Source organism: Cyclopterus lumpus, chromosome 24, assembly GCF_009769545.1.
Source record: "Cyclopterus lumpus isolate fCycLum1 chromosome 24, fCycLum1.pri, whole genome shotgun sequence".
Taxonomy (NCBI): Eukaryota; Metazoa; Chordata; class Actinopteri; order Perciformes; family Cyclopteridae; genus Cyclopterus; species Cyclopterus lumpus.
Genome location: NC_046989.1, coordinates 4,430,175 through 4,439,863, shown reverse-complemented (window position 1 = coordinate 4,439,863; position 9,689 = coordinate 4,430,175). Strand labels below are relative to the sequence as shown.

At 46.7% G+C, this 9,689-nt stretch overlaps 1 protein-coding gene across 3 annotated transcripts in view; it reads right to left on the bottom strand.

Moving 5' to 3' along the window:
* Window positions 1–9,689, bottom strand: part of LOC117727266 (1-phosphatidylinositol 4,5-bisphosphate phosphodiesterase beta-4-like) — a 48,904-nt gene that overhangs the window by 23,433 nt on the left and 15,782 nt on the right. The gene's annotated exons all lie outside the window — the stretch shown is intronic.

The following is a 9,689-nucleotide window of genomic DNA, read 5'->3' as shown; positions in this document are numbered from 1 at the left end:
AGAACGCGTCCTACTAGACCATGGAGAACGCGTCCTACGAGAACATGGAGGACACGCCCAACGTAAACACACACAGAGCGTGTCTTCTTCTTTCCCTCTTTATAGACACTGTACTCCACTTAAAACTCCACTTAAAACCATTCATCAACAAACAAGATCTGATACGCAAGATTTGGGGCATCTTTTTTGGGGGTAAACAATGTTCATGAACTTGAAATGTTTTGTTGACACGTACTGAAATCACAGATAATAAACAATTGGTCCAGTTTTCCCTGAAGGAGGACGCGTGCTGATAAACACGACGCAGCGTTACAAAAGTTGTTTGTTGGCTTTCATTGAGATCCGCTGTGTTCGGTAAAAACATTCGGCCAATGAAACAACCCAACAGGGTTCAGGAGCAACCGCACATGCTTTTTAAAGTTATATACTAAATGATATGAATGTACCGTGATTGCCCATAAGAGTTCATTACACTAATAACTGATACGTGCATCCACAGCAATGTAACAACCTTGTGTACAAAGTAAAATAAGCACAACTTTACTTGTGAGACGTGCAACACTTTTGCTGCAGTTCAATGGTGAACAGAAATGTGTTTACATTATAATACATGGCTAACGGCATAATTACTTTGGATGATGTGATTTTTAAAACAGGGTCATGACCCATTCATTCGGGTCTAGCCTCGGACAGAGTGCACATTGATGGACATTTTCTAAAAGTAGAAACCAATCCATCAAGGCAGTCATACATCTGGCTCATAGTCACAATCACTTGATTTAAGCAGCAAAGCAGCTGGTTTAACATCACGACCTCTCGGAGCACATATCTTATTCAGCCTCACAGTTATTTTTTCAAAAAATGTTTTTTAAACATTTATCTTGGTCGTTGCTCCAGTTGCCGTCCCCCATTTTGTGACCGGGCCGTGCAGTGAAGCATCTTCTAGATATTTACAAAAGGGAGTCATTCACTGTAAAAAAAAAAAAAAAAGGATCAGAATCTCCACCAGCAGCTCACTACGCCAGAACGAAATGGAGCTGTAGTGTGTTGAGGTTGAGGGAACGTGGGCCCACCACATCCTCACTGGAGAACTTGTTGAGCATGTCTGACACTTAAAGAGTATTTGAGGGTGGAATTTTTCCATTAAGTCTGCACTTAACCTAAAACAGTCGAGAAGGGCACTGCACTCCTCTTCAAAACACATTAAAAAGCACTTGATTCACCTGAATGTGTAGCATCATGCTAGATTTATAGCTCGGGGAGTGGGAGGGGCTGCTGACAGGAAACCGTAATATTGTTGACGTCACCAACCAAATACAGGCTCTCCTTACGTCAGCCTCAAATGTGTCGGGCTGGAGGGTGAACGTGGCATACGGTGTGCAGTCAGCTGGTAATAAGTCATATTGAGAGTTGTGATTTAGATTTGGACGGGTTTCAGGGCCAAGATTCCTTCATGATGATAGCTGATAAACATATTACATAGATTCCAAACAATCGCACACTTTCCATTTGGGCGTGGCATTTAATTTAGTTTCTAAAAAAAAAAATGTTATCTGAGAAAATATCCACCTGCATGTCCCACATTTCAAATATTGTTTCCATTTTACCTCCCGGGGGACAAAACCCCCCCCCCCGAGGGAAACTAGATGGTGATGGGTGAGATGACAAAAGGTGGGGCGGGGGGGGGACAACGAGTGCGTGATGGGGAGAAAGAGATAAAAGAGTCCGATAGGAGAGAGAGAGAGGCAAGAGAAAATAAAGTCAATGAGAGGTTGGAAGGGGTGAGAGACAGAGAGATGGAATAGAGAGGTTAGGAGAGAGAGTGACAGAGACACAACAGAACAGTGGTGGGTCAGGGGGAGATGGACGAGTGAAACAGCTGTGTGTGACAGAGGCTGGGGGGGGGGGGGGGGGGGGGGGGGGGGGGGGGGGGGGCTGCTTTTGATGTCAGGAACACACATCAGAGACAACCTCAACGGGGGCGACAGAAAACTACTCGCCGAGTGGGCAGAGATAGGCTATTGAGCCGTCTGTGGGATGTCATTAGGATTCAGAATCACAATTACACGGCAGCTAATAAGAGCTCATCCCGCCCCCCCCCCCCCCCCCCCCCCCCCCCCGCCCCTGCCCCCCCCCCGCCCCCCCCGGTTCATTAAAACAAGATACGATGACTCTGTAAACAGAGGGCGGACCAACCAAAAGAATGAGAAGAAGGAAAAAAAACTTCTGTGAGTGTCGTCTGCCGTACGCCACAGGGTCCATGTGGGAGTTCGGGAAGACCATCGATTTTTTTATTTTTTTTCCTTCTTCAATTTCTGCTGTCAGTAGTAACCGTATCCTCGGCCTCGATTACAGCCCCCCCCCCCCCCCCAATTTAGAATGATCCTCGTTCTGGTCGATATCTCATGTGACAAAACTGTGACTGGTGGCCACCGTTTGGGCTTCAGTGCGGTGGCGACGTGCTCGTAGTGAGTCAACAAACCACCCTAAAATGGTCTGGATGGCCTTCAGCCTTCTTCAGATTATCTTTATACCACAAAAAAAACTTTATTATTGTAAAAAAAAAAAAAAAGGCCTCTCCATCTCAAAGTCCCGGGCTGGTTTTCAGGACACCGGCCGCGTCGATACGCCCGGTGATGTACGAGAAGAGGAGCCAACTTTATCAAAACCCCGGCCCTCCACCATCTGTGGTGTCCTTCCAGGGGACCATAACACAGACACACACACACACACACACATCCTGTCAGGGGGATGAAAACACAGATGCAAACTTCCTGTGGAGATTAAGAACTGAGGCCGGGCACGGTGCCAGTAACACAACCCACAGAGAGCAGGCTAGTGTAAATAGGCTGCACCCTGTCTAGATTATTTAATACCACATCGGAGAAGGATGTTATGAATAAACCCGGATTTTAAAAAAAAGTAATGACACGACGAAATCGCACATCTAATTTGGACTAATTGGGCTGCGCTGTCCTGGCTGACGTTAGCCTAGATCTCCGCCACTCTTTGCTGTTAGATAACATTTTCCTCAGCGGGATGAAATCCGTCCAATTGCGGCGCGGCGCACGCCGGGAGGTTTCTGCGAGGTCGTCGTCGCCCCCGGCAGGCCGCATCGGGCCTCTGAGCACTCCCCCCCCCCGCCCCCCTCCGGACGATTCAAGGTCCGAGCCCCCCCCCCCCCCCCCCCCTGTCCGACCCCTGACGACGAGATAATTACGAGAGATGAGGCGCACCGTTTCCAGCCTCCTCATCTAAAATGGCAGCGAGGGTAACACCCAGCGGTCCCACGCCTCATAAACTGAAATTAGGCTACCGGTACATCAGTCAGCCAGCGGTGGAAAGGTTGACTGGGGACACACCGAGAGGCACAGCTGACGTGGCTCTGCTTTAATGCATAATCCACAACAGGTATTAAGGAAAAAAACACATTTTGCAGCTCTTTCCCAACCAGGAGAAAGCCCAGGAAACTGAGGTCGCAAACAGGCCGGGGGTTCATGCCTCCCGATGCACCATAATCGTGCACTAATTTCAAAACCCGACCCCCCCCCCATCCAACCTATTCGAGTCCACGTTTTGACTTCATGGAGAAACGAGCATCTCCTCCGGGCTCATGAAAAGAACTGCGTCTCTGCAATCTCTCAACGTGATCTAGATTCACTTTTAAATTATACTTTATGGCCCACTAGACGTAGTATTAACATCACCATTGCAACATTTTTTTTAGATAATAGCGAATAATAATAAATCAGGCACTGGTCTATTAGCCAATGGGCTCCACTGAACCCTGAGTCCCAGCAGCTCTGTTCCAGCTGTTATGAATGATTGGCCAACACACAAGCTGAACTGAAAGAAAGAAAAAAAATGGCTTACTTAAACTATTTAAACTATTCCGCTTCCCATAATTGTTCTTCTCCTTCTCCTTTTTCGAGCCTCAGAAGCAGAACCGAACATCGTTTCTTTGCTCAAGTGTTTATCTTGAGCAGCTGGTCGGAGTTAGAGCGCGAGATAAAACGTATGTGACGGTTTTCATTGTGCAGCTTGACCGTGTGTTGGCCAGGTGCTCCTCGTTTGACCATGTATGGCCTGACTGGGGAAGAAAAACATCCGAAAGTTACAGTCGGTTGGATGGCTGGACCAAGAATTATCCATCGTGCTTTTGGACAGGACCTTTTTCTTTCAGGACCAAAAACAAAAGACAGTTAAATATATATATATATATATATATATATATATATATATATATATATATATATATATACACATATATATACACATATATATATTATACAACGGACACAACCGAAAGCAAAGCAAACGATTTCAACAGCGACTTGGGATTTCTCTCCGTGGCGAGCGGAGATATTAAAACTCACGATGGATTTTCTCATCCGACTGTGGCTATGAAAGAAGGTAGTTTTCCCATAATGTCAGAGTTAACTTGTAAGTGCTTCGCTAACGGGCGTCTTGACACAGACAACGCTCTGTTTTTTACGCCCACGATTCTCTCCACCACAGGCCAGCGTCTCAAATCAAAATGTTAACCCACGCGCTCCGATTCATTACACGATACCGCACCCGCGAGTATTGCTGCGTTGACACTCGAGTCCATTATTTGTAGAGGTTTTGTCAAGCGTAGCCTGTCGAGCATCGAAGGAGAAAGACATGTAATATCTTTGTCGTGACCATTTGAAGAAGGGGTGTTGTTTGTTTCCACCTCTGGTTCCAGATGTCTGCGTTTCTATTTGCTCCCTGCTTGTTGTGTTCTTGCCCTCTCCGGTTTGCTGGGCCCACCTGCCGTTTGTTTGTGACATTAATGAGCAGGTGAGCTCAGGTGAAAGGGATCGTCTCTAGCTGCTTTCAGAATGAAAGAGGATTTGTGAGGACTCTCTTAGTTATTTCCCAACTCAGAACCTCGACCTAATATATTCTGATCAAAAGCGCACGTATAAATAAAATAGGCTGATGTGTAAAAACTCATTTGCCCCCAGTGTTTCCTTTCAATAGACTGATCCAGGATCAAGGAGACGGTACTAGCCAGCACTACACCCACGGGGGGAACTATGAATCATTTGTCTAACTTTGACATTTTAATAACTGGTTGGTATGTTCATAAGAGAACCCATGTTATCGTAACATCTAAAAGCGGGACACCTTTAGACTCAGTTTGCCCCTTGATATCTTGTTCATGGTAAAAGATTACACATTTTAGAGATGAAAAAAAATGATCTGAGGTGCATAAATGAACGTTATGATGTTCATGACCCTTTAAACCAGTCAAACTGCAGACACGGGCACTCTACGGAATCTAGGTCTACAGGAAACAGCAGCTGGGTTCAGACAAAAACCACCGGTGCGGTTCAAACCGCATCTTCTGAGGATACGGCGATCGTGTGAATTTAACCCAGGCGACATAGGTTTAAACTGGTTTAGAGCCCAGCTAATGTCAAAGCAGTAGAAAATATACAAGAAAAAACACCTTGCTGTTGTCTGCCTCTGCCTATCTGTGTCAGCACCTGATCCGGTAAAAACAGGGCGAGATAGATAAAAGGTGTCCAAAGAACACACAATAACAAAAAAAAAACAACGGAAAGAGAAAGAACCGTGTGAGCTTCCTCCCACAATTGTGATCTCTGCTGAAATAATCTAACAACCACAGCTGTTACTGATTGAGCAGATGATGTACACACATCAACAAAAGAAATACTAAATAGTTGAACACCACAGCAGCGCTGACCCCTTTTAACAGATCTTAACCTAGAAGACTAAACTAGACATCGTGATGATTTGACACAAACAAATTGGAGCTGTAATGTTGGTGACGGGGCCAACAGAGGAGCCTTTTCTACAGTAAGATTAAAGTCTAAAACAGCATTCTAATAATCCGTAATGTTCAAGCAGCCTTGTTTTTTTTATTTATTACAATACAGCGAAAACGCATTTTCTCTCTGATTTCTCTTAAATCCGAAAAGCAGCCGGCGCGCTTCAAAGACAGGAAATCACCTGTGCGTGCACACCCCACCTGCTCATATTAGCCCCAGATTCTAGAAACGTAGTGGAGCGCACAAGAGAAGTGCGTTTGTTTGAACACCTTCGTCCACGCACTCGTTGTTCTTACACAATACGGCCGCTCCGCGCGCTGCCGGCTTAGCTTTAGCAAATCAAAATGACAGGAGGAGCAAACAGTGTGTGTGCGCAAGTCAAACACGCTGTAAGGCGACGTTTTATTGCACTTGTACATACAATACAATCGCACTACTGTCTCGGTGCTGCATCCGAGGCTCTGATCTACACTGTACACATGACAGCGTGTCATCGCGTCCTGTTTGTCTAGGACGGTGTGCAAGTGGAGGCCCGTAAGACGCCTGAGAGCCTGGAGAGAAGCGCTTCTATCGCGACGGAGAACAAACAGTACGGGACGGAAAACACGATGCGCGCCTGCTTTAAAAAGGCATAGAAAGACAGCTATAACAGCTATAACAGTTCCAGTGCGGACCCCCTACACCGCTCCTTAATGTGCGTCTCCTACGATGATACCATCGACCTTCCTCTCTCGCTAACAGGGTCAGGGCAGCCCTCGAGGCCGAAAGCCGTCTTAGGACACACACACACACACACACACATCTACCGAAGTCACCTACACACCGACTCTCTGCCACAAATACACTGCGGCTAAGAACTATTTTAAAATCAGGAATATATGTGAATGCGTTTGCCTGACGCTCACCTTCTAAAAAGATAAGTAAAAAAAAAAAACAACGCTGCCATTTAATTGTTACGTTTAAAATCCAGCGTTATATTTCCATTTTTTTACAATTTGAAATGATTGTTGCCGAATTTGGACACATTGATTGACCATGTAGTGTATTACTATGCAGCCTGGCAGATGTTCCTCAACGCATCGTATTCATCTCCTGACAGATAACAACTAATAACAAAATACAGAGAGAGAGAGAGAGAGAGAGAGAGAGAAAATGTCTAGTTGGTCTTTGAAGTCACGTGTTCAGCAGGAGTTGGACCGGACCAGTCTGACGAGTGCAGGAACACAAAGGTGTGGTTCTCTTGGATGAGATCAAAAGGTGACGAGTAGCCCAGAGGCCAGCCGGGAGCCCAACTCCTGTCGATGGCACGCGACACTGACAGGTTCACGTAGGTGACAGCAGTAAATTCCCCATCTTCTGCATTAGCCCTTTTAAAATGTGCGACTTGTATCCAACTGCATAGAAGGGGCTAACCTCTCACAGGTTTGCCCTTCCAGATCGTAGCAAGAGGGAGGCAGCATTCTGGTGGCGGCGTGTTTGTTCAATTGCATTACCATGAATTAGATTAAAGTCTGCCCTATCAGATACAACCCAGTTAGCAGAAGGGTTTGACGTTTGAGCATATCAGTCACACACAGAGCGAGAGAGAGAGAGAGAGAGCAATACCACAAAACTGCTGCTGTTTAAAGTGGATAAAGAAAGTCTCTAATTTGACGAGCGCCCTCAGCGAGACATTCGGTGTTGTAATTACGCCGAGGAGACCTTTGTTCTCCGAGCGAGCAGCGATATCGATGTTACAGTCGCCCCCCCGTCCGGGTGCATTGCAGGATGGAGATCCCGTGTGCGATCTCTGAATGCGGCACGTACAACTCGTTGCTACACAAAACCGAAACGGAAAAAAGGTAAGAGGGGGTTTTTAGTGACCACGAAAATAAATGGATTCCGGCTCGCCGCCACCCTCCATACTCTGGTTCCGAAATTGCAAACGCTGAATAATAAAATCACGGTAGTTTCATCACTACTCATTGAGAGAGACATTTCTATTTAGCTGTCCACAACGGTTGAAAAGTTCAACTTCAATTCGTCTATAAGTTTTATTTTGAAGTCTATAAGTACGTTTCTGATCCCACGTTGATGGCAGTGTGGCTCCCTCTGTGCGGTATTGATGGGGCTGAGATAGTTAAAGGAGAAATCGGTTCACTATTTGTTTCTCTGGGACTTGCGGATGAGGAAGTATTATGGTGCTGAAGGGAAGAATGTCTCGTTCCACGCCAAGTGACCCTCTTCCACCCTCTTCTTTGCCTTTTATAGTCGAGGATCACCCCGCTCGCTCACACTCCTTGGTCCCGGGTTGCATAATGAACTCGAGCCTGGGATCCTGGAAGCCGGGTCCGTCTTTCAGTCACACACACACACACACACACACACTGACTGCACTGCCCAGCTGCTGAACATGCGGTATGTGCACGTGCGAGCACACACGCGCAAATACCGTAAAACCGTGCGCACAACAATAATAAGACTTTCCCACATTCGAAATACTGCAGCAGCTCTCTTTCACACGCACGAGACGTGCACTTTGCACTTTGGGAGATCCGCGTGCCGGAGGAGTCCTATATATAGTCATCCACATCCATCCGCTGACAAATTAAGTTGCACAAAGAATTTAACACGTGGCCTAATGGACCGAGCCTTCACCTAATAAATGATGGCCCCCGAGCCTCTGCCAAATGGTGTATGTTAGCGAGCGTGAGTGCGTGTCAGAGAGAGGCTGCTGACCCCGAGGGCCGACGACGACCCTCGCCGAGGGAACACTGCGGGATGGAGGTGAGAGAGAGAGAGAGGGGTAAGGGCTGCCCCCGGGTTACCAGCCATCTTAATCAAAAGGCATTTAGCACTGCATGTGTGTGTGTGTGTGTGTGTGTTTGTGTGTCTGTTTAAAAGGCCACTTAGTCAGGGAGTTCCCTGAATGTAATGAGGTAGAGGGGCCAGGCTGACGCATTAGCACACTTAAACCTCGCCCTGCGACTGGGACACGGCTCTATGGTCGAACCCAGCCCCCCCACCCCCACCCCCCCCCCCCCCCCCCCCACCCCCACACCGGCTTATGTGCATCACAACTACTGTTTAATGCAAGTTTAACGAGTGAATTTGGGAAAGACAAATTACAGGAGAGCGTAACAAATTAACGGCAGAGGACAAAACTGCATCGATGTGCAAACCCTGTGATGTTTTGAGTGGCTTTGTGTGCAACACGACTAGAAAACCCTCGGCCTTTTTGCCCGGTGATGGATGCGTGTAACTGAAGCCACCGAATGGAATATGGAAAAAGAACATTTCTCACGGCGGAGGTGATGGTGAGGAGATGGTGTCCGTGTCTGGTTAATAATAGAAACATCCCGCCGGAACACTGGTATTAGAAAAGACTTTAACGTCAAGGAAGCTCATTTTAAAAAAAAAAGAAAGAAAGAAAAAAGAAGAAGTGTTTGGACAAAACCGTGGGTAGGAACGGGAAGAGAAGTAGCACAGATAAGAGTGATGTGGACGTGACTGAGGCGTGTAAATGGAAATACTCTTCTGACCGATGACTGCTGAATTAATCTCAGTTGCCTCTGAAACAGCACTTCCTTTTCTTTCACTTCTATTTTCTTGCTCAGGAAGGAACGATGAACCTTTTTTTTGCTTTTCTACGAACTTAACGGTTTCATATATTGACACACGGCATCACTTTCCTTGCTCGGTCGTCCCGTAATAGAAAACAGTTCGTACAGAAGAAGAAGGCCATTTGAAACCTGCGCTGTAATATTCCTGGAGGACGAACGAGGACACGGCGAGTACCTGGCGCCGGGCTTAGTCTAATCTTGGCACGCATGGGTTGATGTTTCACTCGGAGGTGACGGAGGGGAGGCGCAGGGCAACCTGCAAAAG